We start from the raw sequence: 16749 nt of genomic DNA on the forward strand, positions 1-16749 counted from the left end.
TCTCGTCGAATACCTTCCCATGCTCTCTCACAAACTTGCTATATGTTGAACACACTTCTGCTACATGTAACACTTGGTCAGGATGGTTGGGATCTAATCTGATTCCCAAATTCTTTTGCTCTCTCCACCCTAGTAACGATTGGCCTTTCTTTGTCACATACACTTTCCCTTCACAGCATCGCCCTTTAAATTCAAACTTACTCCAGACATACCCCAGCAAATCAATCTTTTCTTGGTTGTACCCCCCTGGACTTATGTCTGGCACCGACAATGTTGTCATTGCCCCTTTCATCTCATCCTCAAATGCGCTTTTGGATATCAAAGTGATCTTTGACCCTGAATCAGCCATCATCGACACTTTACATCCATTCACCGTCACAACAGTATATGGGCGCTCACAATCATCCGGGATGTCATCCCTACCAACAACATTGACAGTGTTTACAATGACATTTTGCAAAGTCATTTCGGTGTCATCTTCGGATGACCTCCCTTCCTCTTCTTCATTCACATATAAGACCTTCTTTTGATTCACTTGGCTAAACTGATAGTTCTTGCAGCACGTCCCAAAGTGTCCTCTCCTCTTGCATTTATTGCAGATCGCCTTCCGCCCTGGACACACCACTGAAGAAGCAAAATGAGTCGCACTGGCGCACCTATAGCACAATCTCTCATCCTTTTTATCTTCTCTTTGTGTTGAATCTTGATTCCTTCTTTCTTCCACATTGCTCCTCTCCTTCTGTTTGTTTCTTCCCTTCCTCCTGTTCTTCCCTTCATTCACCTTCAATACTTCCGGCTTGGCTTCTTTGGGGTCTCCTCCTTCAGACTTCGATAACTTGGCTACACATGCCAATGAATGTTCTACACGTTTGGCCAAGTCCAATACCTCGTCCAAACTCGGCTCGTCCTTCAACCACAGTTCCTCGCGTATCTTATTCGACCGACAATGCGTCATGAATTGATCGCGGATGTGCTCGTCAAAACTTCCTTGAAATTTACAGTTCAGAGCCAGATGACGGAGGGCAGTTACATAATCTTCAACAGACTCCCCTTGAGCTTGCATGCGCATGCGGAAATTGTAACGTTCTAAGATCGTGCTTCTTTTTGGGTTGAAGTGTTTGTCAAGTCTCATCAAAGCTGACTCGAAATCATTCAGTTCATCCCCGCTTCCATCACTTGCCAAATGAGGGAGAGTCTCAAAAATTCTTTGGCCTTCATAACCCAGAAAATGAAGCAATAACGCTAATTTCCTTTCGCTGGAATATGCTGTTCCCCCAGCCGCCTTCATATAATGCATAAAGCCCTTGCGCCATTGGGGCCAAGCAATCTTTGCCGCTCCCGGCGTGGGCATAAATACGGGTGGTCCGGATATGCCAGGTAAAGCTGCCATGTCTCAAAGTCACAATTCTATTTCAGCGCTACTAACTCAAACCCTGTGCGCTTACTGTCACTGGAGTTCCTTTTCTTACTGCCTCTCTATTTCGTGTAATACGGTAAATGAGCTGCCGCCTCCTGATGCACCTGTCCCTCTATTTTGAGCAATACGGTAATTTTTTTTTTTTTTTTAACAGTGTTCCTTCCCGCCTGAAACTCAAACAAAACGTCGAGCACTTACTTGGCAGCGGCCGCAGGGGTATGATGGCCGCTCTACGCCAAGGAACAGCGGAGCAACCCACAGCGACTCGCGGCTCCCGCTGGCTGGTGTGGGGCCGCCGCTTCTTCTCACACGAACTCTGGGGCAGCTCCGACCGTCCCACTCCACGCCTATGGACTTCAACGTCTTCCTGTCATCCGCGCTGGGGGGCCGCTCGACGCACAATGATGCGGAGCAGCCCACGGCGAACCGCGGCTCCTGCTGTCTGTGGTGGGAGCTCCTCTTCGCCCGGGCTCGGGTGTCACGTAGGTTGGGTCACTCGGCGGCCTTCAGGAGTAGCGGGCACGGCTGGCTGGCTGCTGGGGGTCTCCTTACACCCATCCGCTGTGGCCAACTTCATCCCATCCTCGTCGCCATTGTTATGAAGAGGCAGGCGCAGACAGGTAAGATATATTAAAGTTTTAATATGTATTAAACGGAGGAAGAAGACCCCCAACAAGTAGAGACTCCTCTCCTTCAGCTACTTCTCCAACTGACAACATTAGAACCCTCAGATAATCCCAACCAGGAACAATGTCATCAACACTCCATGACATCATACTTGGGATTCAGCACACAGGAGGGAAACACTATGAAGGGCATTCTCCACTTACATCTGATGAGTCTCTAAAACAGAAAGACCATAAACCTGTAGAATGAGAATCCTATTGGGAAGGTAGAGTAGTAATCCAGACTAGAGGACTAGAATGAAGACCAGTGTTTCTGTTGATAGAAAGGTGAGATGAGGATGGATGTATTTGTATTTTTAGGAGCATAAGCCTGTCACCCCTAGCAATGGAGGTGATCAAGTTTAAGTTTGGTATCAGAGAAGACTCCCAGGTTGTAGGCAATAGGAGGATGCGTTCAGGACGTCAAGGGAAATCATGGAGGAGAGGAGATATGTGTTGCAGTATTAGTGCCAGGAAAAAGGTCACTTTAGTTTTGACGATTTCAGCACCATGCATCACAACTCCATCCAATGATGATAGATAAGCGAGAGACAGAAATGTGAGAGTATAGAATTTATGGTGGAGGAAGGGGTGTATTTAGGTTATTATTGACATATACATGATAAATGAATGTGATGGAAAAGATGAGATTATCAAAAAGATGACGTGTAAAGTGGGAAGAGGATTGGGCCAAGGACAGATCCTTGGTGAACGATTACCAGGAGGGGGATTGAGCTGGTGGTCCCAAGGAGCTATCCACCAGTTAAGACATAGATCAAGCATGGGCATTGGCCTCAAAATGGAGGTTCACGACAGTCTGGCTGATTGGTGATCAACAGTGTCATTGGCTGAAAGTAAACAAAGGATTATGAGGGTAGAAAAGAGGCACCATTGGTTAGAGTAGTATGGAATTTGGGAATGTATATAAGTGCTTTTCCATGGAGTGTCTGGTGTGAGTTCCAGATTGGAGACGGTTACTGTGTCTGTTAGTCTCAAGGTTTAAAGTGATAACAGCTCCATTGAACAGGTCTTCCTGAAATTTAGCAACTCCTTTTGAGCAAAAACAACCATGCTCATGTATTCACTCAATCTTGCGCACACCCCTAGCTCCCCTGTATCTGCCAGGCTATTCACCAGCTGAGGACATTGATGTGTCTTAACCTGCACTATTGGTGAAATGCCTGCCCTCTTGCTTGACTTACCTCCCATATGGAATCCTTCCTTACTTTCGTTAATGCTATGGGCTCTGTGGAAAAACTTTACCACACAATCCTCATCTCTTCTTTTGCTTTCAGCCTCACACACTATTTTTGTATTTCATGTCTGTGCATGTGCCTCATTTGCAATCTTTCTTTGGAGGCTGGACAATACATTCACTAGTTGTACTAGGTGTGCCAACTTTTTTTGGACAGGCCAGAAAAACACTAGGTGCAATGAAGAAGCCATTATGAAGATATCTGCTGCCTTGCAACTAGGAAACTCCATTGAAAAGACCAAGGGATCAGTGTGCGTCGACAAGCTAGTGGGTGATGGGCTTGGGTGTGGTATAGGGTAAATGCCTTGGCCACTCTAAATGTGACCCCATCTCAGGGAAGGAAAATGACACATTGCACAAAATAGGGTCCCATATAAGAGCAAAATGCATATTCCTATGAACCAGAATCCATTTGGTATAAGGGAAATCAGGCTTGCCCGAACCGCAAAGCACAATACATTCGCTTCCACAGAAGCCGGTACCTCTGTAGCTGCTGGCACTTTTTAGGGAATCTAGGAAGAGCGCAGCATCAGCACTGACTTGTCACGTTGATGCAGAAATTCCCTCTAAATCTACAGAGGGGAGAAATGGTCAGTGAATTAGAAAGGGAAACTCGCCCATCAACCAGCCATCCATCGCGCAAGGACTCCACTCTAATACAGTTAAGAAACAATAAGCTCAGGGATCACATGCACGGGGCTGGATTAGGATGTGGCAACCTGAGAGACAACCACTCAAGAGTAGGGCCTGGCCAGCCCCAACTCCCACATCGAAACTCTGAGACCTCCTCAGGGGTGGGCCCCCACAGCCACACATTACACCCAGTGACTGAAGCGTTTGTTTTCAACAGAGAGTGTTTGGAAGACATAGTCATGATGTGGCAGGCAGAGAGAGCACAACCCAGGAGTATGAGACAATCTCAAGTCCCACTTTAGTACTGTAGGCCATTCCAAGGGAAAACCCCAACAACATGTCCCCATTCCAGCTATCGGACCTGCATATCCTTTTAGCAGAGAGAGTCTGGGCAGCAAGGTGTGGGCCCAACAAAAGTCAATGGCTCAGAGTGAGAGGGGAAGTGGTAGAGTAGGAGCTGGAGGCCAGAGACATCAGACAGGGCCTGCTTTGGGGAAGGCTGAGAGAGAGCATAAGGTCTGGCTGAAAGGGAGCTTCAGAAGTATGGGCCACACTAGTGCCTGGGTGCAGCAGGAGAAACCTTTGACGACAGGAAAGTACATTCAGTAACTGTACTATATATGACAACCTTTTTTTGAAGGATCTGAGAAAATACTAGATGTTAAGAAAACACTTTTAAAGCCTTTGGTGTCAGGAGATTAAATTCACTGGCTGTAATGGAGTGTGCCATGTTTTTGTAATGATACAAAATACTAGTTGCATAAAAAAAGTCTTAGAATTCTTTGAAGGCAGGAGCATTGTTTTGGTTTTTGTACTAGGTGTGGCAACATTTTGTGATGGACAAGTGAAAATACTTTGTGTGACAAACGTGTCTGAATTGTTTGCGGTCACACAGGAGACTGCATTCGGTGTTGTAACTAAGTATGATGTGTATTTGTGATGAAAGTCTGCTATAAAAATAAAATGTCTACAAAATGTTTAGAGACAGCAGCGTACATTAAATGTATATAATGGGCGTGGCACATGTTTTACATCACACGCACATCTTGTTTATAATGGCAGACATTTTTTACATCGCAAGCAGCATTATGGCGTCAATTCCCTCATGAATGGTATCTCGCAAGACTGAGAATTAAGTAACCATGATGACTCAGCCCATCTAAGCCTTAAATTATAGATTACAAAATTGACTAATCATAGACCCATACCTATCTACATAATCCTTAGGATGAATGGCTGGAGATTTGCACACAGGCCTCAGAGGGAGCCCCTGTTATTGCCATCCTACAGAGTGATTTTCCAACATATCTATACACTAAGGTGAGAGCCCGTTTGGATTGTGACCTTTTACATTACTTGTATAGATAGTAAGTATTGGAGCAGATAACTAGCGTTGAAGATGATAGATTGCTCACTTTTGTGTTTGCAGACACACTCTTGATGACTCTTAAGCATGAGCCATGGATGGTGATAAATCTGACACAGCTCGATAGATGGGAGAGCACCAGCCAATATCATCATAAAAGCATTTGGGTAAGACATAGGACATAGTTGTCTATTTAGCTTAGTGCAGGACTCTTTCCCCAAGACTTAGTTAACGTTCTCTTCTCTTAGAGACACTCTTTACTAATAGAGCTCAAGCTGGTGGTGGTTGACTGTGTCACACTACCTCCTACACCCTTCTCCCCTTTTTCTGGAGATTGCCATGAAAGCGGTAAGACACAGATATCTCCTTTTTACCATGGCTGTACATTCAAGGAGTATAGAGACCTCACTAGTTTTTATGTTTTCCCTTTTTTACTTTTTAGAATATTGGGTATAATTGATTAACAGATTGGGACTAAGTCTGTATGATTTTCACAAGACCAGAACATCTCTGGAGCTTTTAACCTAAAAGGTGATTTATGAAGCTTAATGTGACTTAGACTATAGTTGTAAAGATGTGAAGTACAAAGATTATGATTTCCAATATTGAAATTGACATTGTCTTTTTGGCAAATGACAGTAAACTTCACACATTAGAACCCCTGATGAAGAGCACAACAGCTCGAAACACATTGGGTTTCCCATTAAAGTAGAAACTGTGAAGAACAAAGAAACGTGTTGGACATTTTTCAATCTAAAATACTAGCTTTTTGAATTCAGAAATGATATTGTCTATAATTCTACTAAATTGTCTGTCATACACATGCATAACTTCCTTGGATAACAGTTTGGCTGTGGTTTGGCCTTTGAGACTGTTCAGTGGATGGGAGTGTGCCCACATCGTCAGAACTTTTATTTTGCATTGATTACTTTTATGATACATGTGCCAGAACTGTTTGTTCTCCCCTACACCTTAAGTCTTACCCATTAAAGACTAATGTAACTAGATTTTATGTATACATTACTATATGTTTAACACTCCACATAAGGTGTGTGCTGGGGATCACATTTGTTATTATTTTTTTGGGATGGACCAGAGAATGAATACATAAGAAAAAAAGTCTTAGCTTTCTTTGGAGGCAGGAAAAGATGGCTGTTATTGTGTGTGCCAGATTTTGTATGTAGATACTTGTTTCAGAAAGACATTTTAGAACTCGTTGCAGCCAGAAAACTATATTCAGTGGTTTTGCTTAGGCTCGCCACCTTTTTGTGATGGACTAGAAAAAATACTAATTGTGACAATAAAGTCTTAGACTTGTTTGGAGGGGTGAAGGAGATCACAGAAGCTCGTACTATAACTGAGTATGTCATGCTTTTCCGATAAGTGATAATCCAAGATGTCCACGAATTGTTTGAAGGCAGGAGAGTGCAGAAAAGTGAACATGCAAAACATCAGTATGTTGGAGCCAGACCAATAATATCACCACCAACAACAACTTCATGTGATCATCAGACTAGAACCACACCTTAGCCCACCACAAAAAAGTATGGACGTGTTTCCCACAAAGCCAAAGATCAACAACATCTCACTCTATGAAAGGACACCTTGTGATGATCCAGCACCCATGTCTCTCCCTGGGATGCTCAACCCTTTGATCTGCAGAGTTTTGGATGTATGGGCTCTTCGATAGAACGTGGAGTATTTTATCTGTTTATGATATGATCTGATAGGTTAGTTATACCACACTTAATACTCAGAGGTTTATAAGCACGGACTCAGGGATCCAACCTGTGGTGCTCTGCGTCGTCTTGCTTCCAAGGCAAGCATGTTGCCCCTGAGCTACCCTCTGTCTAAACATGCACACATTAATTCAAGATTGATTCAAAGGACGGCATTCTTGTATGGCCTTAGATGCCTGTAATGTCGAGAAGTATGTAACATTGAGTGAAGGATGTCCGCTTTCATACTTTTCACTTCTTGGAGAAATAACCTCAAATACCAGTCTCCTCTACTTCCCTGTATCGGGGGTTAGATGGCTCAAGTCTCAAGTTGGGGTGGATACTGCCCTTTTAATGGATCATTTGACAAACAGGGGCGTGATGGCAGCCAAAGCCCTCTTGACAGGCATGCCCTTCTAGGTCATCCGTAGATAGGGTGATTGGTTTAACAACACTACTATATGTATCTTCTGTTGTAGACCTATTGCACATGTTTCATCAGACAGACATGGAAGCAAGTATTGAGCTATCACTTTTCATGACTTTATTATTTGTATTCTTTAGCAGGAACTGATATTTTCACTACAAGTACCATAATGCAACTCTGTGCATGTGCCAATTAGAGGGTTTAATGCAGTATACGTGTATTCCACATTCGTAAAAAGCCTCTTTTGGCCACCGTGTGCTCATGGCACGATTCCTCATGTCCCCAGTCGTCTGCCCTGGTTGTTATAATGCCTCAATGACCAAAACAAAAACACACAGGGTGAGGATGGGAGCGATGATACTTAACTTGTGTCTGTTAATACAATTCCACCTCACAGTAATCATGACTAGGACCCATCCACATGATCTATGCATATTCCTTATGCAAACAATTGCAGAAAACGAATGTAGCACTAAATGTTGCTGCGTGCGTATTAGGAATGGAGCAAACAGGGTTTCCCAGCATCGGCGTAATCTAAACATGTTTTCACCATGGCAGAAGTGAAGCAGACCATTTAAAAAAAAATGGGTATATTTTCTGTGTAGCTAACATTATGCTGGCTAGTGAAACGCACTGGATGAGTTTGCAGTTGGTAAAATAGCTCCGCGGGTTGAGCGCTCGCTGCTGCGATCTGTCTGTGATCTGCAGGTCGCAAGTTCTAATCCCGGCAGGGCCAACTCAGCCTTTCATCCTTCTGAGGTCGATAAATGAGCACCAATTAAGGTTGGATGATAATGTATGTAAATAAGTGCTCTGTAAAGCTCCTTGCATTAAAGCGCTATATAAATAACACATCATTATAGATGCCACCGAGTGTGTTTCTTGCTCAACAGCCATCTCTTAAACCCACGCTTGGGCCAAGTAGCATTTCTGTTTTTATCATGGAATGTTTTTTAGAGTGTCATGATACACCAACGTGCTCCTGAAAAACATGCTTTGGTTCCAGGCTTTTCTAAGCCATTACGTATAAACATGTGCGGATTAAATATGTTACCAAAACATTCATCCCGCAATCGAGTCTTCCTGCTTCACACCGGGGGTCGGCTGAAGTGAAAGCGAATGCGTTGAAACATGAGATGCAGTTATAATGATTTCCTGGAGCAAAAAACAGTGGCGCGAGTTTGGGAACGAGGCGCAGAGCGAGTCAGACTGGAACAACATATAATTATCTCAAGGTGAGACGATCTGACAGTATATGATGCCTGCTCCAGTAACCAGCCGATCTGACAGTGTGGAGCTACTCCTCTCAGTAGGACACAACCAGCAAGAAAACAGAGGCCGCCACCTGGGGATTAGTGGAAGGAGGGACTATGAATCCTCCTGGAAGAATTGCTTTTAAAAAACATAATGTTTCGTGACCAGGAATACATGCATCATTAAAATGTACTTCTGCAAAGAGCGGTGCTTCTTCATGAACCGTGTGGCGATGTGTCCGACCACACGCTATGTCTATCCTTGCTGGGGTGCGTCCGTGGAGGCTGCTGATTGCTCCTTCCTGGGTCACGTGCGCTGCAGTGTGCAGAGCCCCATGCCTGTGCCAAAGCAATTATAGAAGGGCCACACAGTTCCTAGGAACACCACAGCTTGTGGCCACCGCCTACACCCGACCATGACACACAGACCAACAAACTAGAAAACAAGTTCTTTAACAATCACCAAACGTTAACTAAGCAGCTCAAACACATGTAGTTGGTGTGAAAACCTGCGAGAATTACACATCAGACAAAAGGATGCATTCAGTAATCTCTAGTCATGAAAATGTAGTCAACCATCACCCCCAAGGCAGTCTAAGGATAAAAACAGGAAGTGGTATACTGGCTATCCTGCTTGCTGCAGTGTATCGAATGTTCGTCTGTATCATTCCGTTGACCTGGAAGTAATTGTTTGTGGCAAATAATTGCAGCAAATACTGTTTTGTGCAAACAGAGCCTGAGTTACTTGGTTCTCTTTGTACCGAGTTCCTTGTTTCAGCAGGTATGATACATTAACAGAATTTCTTCTTCTGTGACAGCAGTTTGTGGAGGGGAGAAACTCACCACGGCCAGGCAGCACAATTGATCATGGTCTTGTGGCAGATGAGTCCTTTCATATCTACCAAATTCAATGTGTGCCAATAAATTGCACCCGCAGAAAATTAAGCAACTTCATGAAATGTGCAGAGTTTTTTCGGTAAACTTCGAGAAGTGTGGGAAGGCATATTCTGCAATTTATCAAATTCCTAGTTAAGACAAACCAAGACCCATCTCTGCATAGAATAAATACAACCATGTCCCATAAGCAAAGTCATGTAAAGATAAGCCCCTGGGAAAGTGCACTGAACAGAAAACCAACCTGCAACCCGCATAGCTTAAGAGAAGGCATGGATGGATAGAAACATCACCAAATCAAGCACACTAATATATTACAAGCCCTCAACGTGCAACATGACAAGCAGCTCCATTAATGTACCTAGGGCCTAATTAATGGAACTGTTCGTGAAGTGCAGAGTGACCTGGGGTGCAAAGAATACTTTTGCACTGCAAAGTGACTTCACTCTGCAAAAATACACTCAATCCACTCTGTGAATCAGGGCCGGTTCAATGTGTGAGTGTTCCGTAAATAAAGGTTCAACTACAACACTAGTCTGTCATTAATGGGAACTGCATGGCCACACCTCCTCCCAGCTGGAAGTGTGGGCAATACCTGTGGGTCAGGTTCTCAAGTGAGCGGTGTAAGGGCATAATTCATGGAAGCGTATTTATGAAGAAAGAAAAAAAAATACGAATGAAGAAAGACAGAAAGACCAGAGAGGGGAACGCGGCGTCTATCACGATCGGGGAGTCAAGCAGAGCAAGACGATGTCCAACAGAGGGTCGCACTGCATTTATTGCCAACAACAGAGAATAGCCGATCAAGATGGAGTCCAATAGACCACCCGTGAAAGTAAACAGCAACAACTGACAAGAAACCATTGCTCACAGACCTGGAGAAGTTCCTGCCAAACAAAAACGAATTTTAAGACACTTTGTAGTCCACCAAAAGTAATCAGAAAAAAGGAAAAAAAAGGTAGAAGACTTCACCTTCAAATAATCATCATAACCACAGAGCTCACGCCCTCACCCTTTTTTCATAACTATTTATCCGATACTAAGGGGGTACACAAGATTGACTCACCAGAAAAGAAATTATCTCATCCTGAAGAAGGCCAACCAACTTATTTTGAGAAAAGACACTAGGGATAGTGTCTAATAGATAATAAGGCCGAAACATGTTGACTATCCTTGAGACTATGATTAGAAAGTCACTTTCTTGATAAGAGACCCAGTTAGGTCTTACTGAAAAACCTGAGTTTGTTGTGACTGAGCAAAAATATCCATCATTTTGAGATATCTGCAGAAAGAAATTTGACAGTATTGTCTGAGTATTCGACAACAACACAATAGTCACTCACTAACCCCAGTGTATTTGATTTTTACTTGTCATTATTGTTAATGTTATCATGTTTGATGCTTTGCTTCACAGACATAAGTAAAGGGGTATAATAAAGTTTATTTTTCTAAATACACAACATACCCTTTTGTCGAGTGGAGGAGATAATTGGAAATGTAATTTAAGAAAAAGGTTCTTTTTTAATATAACTGTCACCAGTTAGAGATGTATGGGCGTAGAGAGGGGTAATCAGTTCCCCACCCTTCGGTACTTACTATACTGTATACATGCGAAATTCCACCCTCAAACAACACTATAGTTATTCCTCTTGTTGAAAGTTATCTGCGACAAACCAATCGTAGTGTGGGGGAGAGTAGTAAGTCCACCGTGCCATTTATTACACTGGCCTACAGTTGACAAGACATCACCAATCACCCACACCCGAAACCCCCTAATGAGTTGGACCCGAGAGTAACCAAGAGTAGAAATGTCCGTAGGGGTCTTCCTGCAAGGGAGGGAGTGGAACACACAACACAGCCTGTTTTCTCACTCTCACTCATGAAGGGAAGAGAAACAGACTTGCATTATGGGCAGCTCTCAACCTTCATGGAGGCACCATGGATACGCCGGCTAATTTCACAGAGCCAAGCCTGAATGCCACGTATGCCTGATTTCAAAATGACAGTGTTGGCATTTTATGCACTCACTGCTACCATGTAATTAGTCAGAGAAAATTATGATGTGAACATTCATTATATTAGACACAACACTGGTCAGAAAACGACTGGAAAGCGGTAATAACCTGTCACAAGGGAAAATGGGGAACAATCTAGGAATCAGGCGTCCTGTGAAAGGACCCAGGCCCAGCAGTCAGTGGCACGGCCTGAGATACATCCACAAAGGCAGAGAGAGGGAATAAGGAGCCTCCCCGGGTAGAAGTGAGGGGGAGGGAGGCAGAGACTAAGAGAGAAAGTATAGGTCCTTCTGATGCTTATACGTATGATAGCAGCTGAGTCCAAACTAAGGATGGAGAGACAAGAGAGAATGCCGAGGGACATATCTCAGACAGTACGACGTTGTTACATTGTTACATCAGCAGAATATTTTTTGGTGAGTTCTTTGCTGAAAACTTTTCAATTAAAAAAATCATAGAAAAATATAGGGAGGTGGGTAAGGGGACATAAGGGCTAGGGGGAGGGGAATAGGGAGTACATAATAGGAGAGGGAGATTGTGACCCCCAGCCCCTCAATATAAAACAAAATGTGTTTTGCTTTTTCGAGAAAAAACATTTTGCAAAAAACGAATCGGAAATGTAACAACATAGAACCATCTCAGACAATACTGTGACAAGCTAAACTAGACGGCGGCCAAAAACCATGCTGAAGGCTACTTCTCAGACTCTTGCTGTGACCAAAAGAGAAACCAAAGAGTGTGAGGCGGGGGATCTCACTGACTTTGTTCAAGTCAATGATCAAGGTGAAGGAGGACATGGCTCTGGAGGGCGACCCCTGGATGGGGTGTAACAGTATCACAGCATGACAAAACCCAAAGCAAGGTGGGAAGAGCTACTTACTGGTAGGAGTGTATTTAAATGTATTTCCTCTGGACCAGGAGGGCAACCTGTTGCTAGACGATGAGAATAACTGTGCTTCACATAAACCCTAATCCAAGAGAGCTTGGAAATACCTGCTCTTAGACATAGCCAAGAAGTGAGCTGGTGCCCTATATCCCTGAGACTGTGAAGTCAAGAAGTAAACTGGGGAATGCATATCCCTGACACTGAGATGGTCAATAAGCGAACCAGACCAGGCCCTATACCCAGGAAGAAGCTGAGATCTTTAGGTGGAGGACCACAGGGAAGAACATTTTTCTGATAATGATGCCATTGAGCCAATAAGTTAACCCATCCTGACCTTTACATGAGAACAGACTTTATTATTAGAATTTAAATTCTTAATATTGAATAAAACATGCTTTGGACACAGGCCTTTGATGCATCAGAAACACATATCAACAATAAAGAGAAGGCAACATATGGGACGAACAGAGATGTCTCCACTTGAGATCTCTATGAACCCAGAGGTAAACGTAGCTGGAGAAGCAGTTCAGTACAGACTCCATGTCCCAAACATAATGATAACATTATGCAGCTATGATGTAGGTTATTTCCTCTTGCTGTAAGTGCTGGATCTTCAAAGTAACACCCAACATTATCTATAATGAGTATTGCAGGATATGAAAAACTACTGGGGAGACAGGGACCATGTCCTTCCCAAAAATAAAGAGAACATTTAGACCAGACAAGGCTATAACATGCCAATAACCTTCAGGATCACTACATTCAGTGCATCTACTTTCTTATGTTACAATTTACAAGCCAATCCAGAAATTATCTGAGTTGACCTTTCACTGTTCATTCTGTGAAACACTTAAATTGCACTTTACAGATTCTTGCAGATACTTAAAAAGTGGAGAAGGTTGGTTTTAGGAGAAGGCACTATTATGCAGTTTCTATTATTGATGGCTCAGCATTCTTCAATCTGTGTCCACAGCAAAAACAAATATTTGTGAACATACACTGCCCATCCCCATCGAGTGGCATTCCTCAATTTATTTGCATTTGCATTTTATTTTAATTGTGTCTCGCCTAAAGCATAAGTGCTGTAGAGAGAGCAAAAGCAGAGTACAATAATTAATAAAAATGCAAAACAAGATCAGAAAAGGCTTAATTAGAAGAAAGAAATTGGTCCTTGGGGCGAGATTTAAAGACATGGAAAGAGGAGAGCAACCAAAGAGACAAAGGAAGAGCATTGCAATGTTTTGGCGAGAGAGAAAGAACAAAATCGAGAAGAAGCTTAGAGGGTCAAAGGAAAACGAGAAGAAAGAGTGAATGTGATCAGAGGAAACGAGGAGGAGTATAACGTAAGATGAGAGAAGAAAGATAAGAAGGAGCGAGACCGTGGAGACATTTAAGGACAATACATAGAAAGCTGCAGAATAGAGTGACAAGGAGAAAGAACACAGATAACATGTATAGAAGCATCATAAATAGAATGAAGAGGGGCAAGCTGATAGGCAAGAAGGCCGAAGAGGAGGCTAGAACAATAGTACAGATGTGAAAAGACTAGAGAAGAGATAAGAATCTTATTGGAATCAAAAGTAAGACAACTGTGGGCCTTGTGGATAATAAAGAGCTGGTAGCCACAAGACCTAGAGATAGAAACAATATGTGAGGTAAATGAAATAGAGGTGTCGAAAGTGACACCCATATTACTGGCAGAAATTGAAATTGGATGAGAGGTAGAAGGGAAGGGAATTGACAAGGGAGGAAGGGGGGGAATCATGGAGGCAGGAAAGAAGAGTTCCTCTGTTTTAGAGGGGTTAAGATGGAGGTAGTGAGATGACATCCGGTCTCTGATAAAAAGCAGGCTGAGTAGAGTGAATAGAATCAGAAAAGGAAGAAGAAGACAAGAGGATTTGTGTATCATCCACATAGCGGTGACAGGTAAGGCTGAAAAAGTGGTAATAGAGGCCAGTGGGACAGTGCATAGGGAAAAGAGTAGCAAACCCAAGACAGAGCCTTAGAGCACTCCATGAGAGAGGAGAAGAACAGATGACGAGTGACCAGCCCAGGTGACAGAATATGTACAGTTAGAAAGGTAAAAGCGGAACCAGTCGAGAACAGCATCACAAAAGCGAAGCTGGCTAAGAGAAGAGAGAAGAATATAGTGGGCAACCACATCAAAGGAGGCCGATAGGTAGAGGAGAACTACAAGGGAGGGGATTTTAGAATTTCAGGAGGGTAAGGGATTCAGAGACAGCAAGGAAAACATTTTCAGTAGAGTGATAGGCCCAAAAGCCAGACTGTCAAGAAGGAAGAGGAGAGTTCAGAGAAACTAAGCTAGAAACCTGTGAATAGACAATCTGTTCAAGAAATTTAGAAAGAAAAGGGCCCCAACCTGTCGCTGGTGCCAAAGAACTAAGCCTTTTTTATTGCAAACTCTATATCAGCGTGAATATTCAGAAACACTCTGAAGATTGTCATGCCCACCTAAGCATTCTTAAGTGAATCCTACTGCTCTTAAATATGCACCATAACGTTGAAGTCACTCGGGCTGTGGTATTCGCCAGACTCAACTTCTGCAATCGTTTGTTCCTGGGTCTCCTTAAACACTCTAGACTAATTCTAAAACTAAAACGAATATATACTGGGTGCCAGCAGTTAAAGGAAACAAATCCCTTCCAAGGGACGTAGCAGAGGCAATTGATGATCTGAAAGCTAAATGGCATGACCCATGGGTAATATTGGGTAATGGGTAATATTGGTGGGCGACCTTAATTGCACTTGTCTGGACGAAAACAATAAGGTACTCGAAGATGTACCGAAAATGGCCACAACCAAACACAAAAGAGGTGTCAACTGGAGGTCCACGTTACAATCTAGAGATTGCACAATCCTAAATGGAGTCACGTTAGGCGATATTCCGACGTGGCAAGGGCTGAAATCCAAAGCCATCTTAGATTACGTGACAATTTCAACTAATATTTCAGCGTTTATTCAAAAACTTGAGGTGCAACCGACCAAGGCTAGTGACCACAATGCTATCAAACTTACCTGTTCTAGCTTTCTTCCTAAGAACGTAAAGGAAATATACCCATGCAAGATAGAAATCAACACTGGGAGAACTCGAGTAAAAATGAATCCAGCCAAACTACCAACGCTGAACGATAACTTTACATCCACCCTAAACGATTTGTATTTGCAGCTACCTCTGCATACCATTGATTATGTTCCACTGCTAAAAATCTTCCATACTAGAATTAAACCTGGGACTACAAAACCAATAATGTCACATCGACATATATTCGATCAAGCCGTGGTTGATAAAAAAAGACTATGAGGAAACAGTTAAAATCACTGAAAGATTTGAATGAGGTAAATAAAACTGATAAAGTACGAGAAATAAAACAAACCTCAGAAATTGGAGAAAGTTGCACAAAAAAACAATGTTAAACCACGACTCCCAGGCAATGTTAAGAATGATATGTGAGAGAAATACAGCAGAGACGTGGGCCTTAATAAATAATAAAGATACTTTGCAAGATGCCCTAATAACAAATCCAGTCACAGAGAAACAATGGCAATTATACTATAAACAACAACAGCCAGTTCTAAAACCTCTTATCAATGATTGGATTACACCAAAAAGGGATGAAAGTTTGCTGACTATAGACAGTGAGACATTAGAAGACATGATTAAAAAGCTAAAGAACTCTAGAGCACCGGGGCCAGACGGCCTGACAAATGAAGGTCTGAAAAAGGACCCAGCGGAATGGGCTAAAATCCTGCACCAACTGTTTAAATATATCTTGGCTTCGGGGAAACTACCGACTTCATGGAAGACGAGAATTGTGGTGCCAATCTTTAAAAAGGGCCTAAGAACAGTTCCAGAAAATTACAGGCCAATTGCCCTTCAGGATGTGGCTGGAAAAATCTTTGCCTCCATTCTATTAAAATCATTGACAAATTGGGCAACCCAAACAGGCCATAAGGTTGAATGGCAATCTGGGTTTGTAAAAGGACAAGGCACTCCATTAAACATCTTTATTCTATATCTGTTGAAAGCTTGAACCCTGACCAACAAAGAGGCGAAATTCTATAATGCTTTTGTTGACCTATCAAAGGCTTTTGATGCAGTTGATAGAGAAAGGATGTGAAAGAAACTAAAAAAATGGAATTGTCCAGAAATTCTACTCTACAACATAAGGGAATTACACTCGAACACCTCAATTAAAGTG

Source organism: Ambystoma mexicanum, chromosome 4q (assembly GCF_040938575.1).
Source record: "Ambystoma mexicanum isolate Mex_15411 chromosome 4q, UKY_AmexF1_1, whole genome shotgun sequence".
Classification (NCBI taxonomy): Eukaryota; Metazoa; Chordata; class Amphibia; order Caudata; family Ambystomatidae; genus Ambystoma; species Ambystoma mexicanum.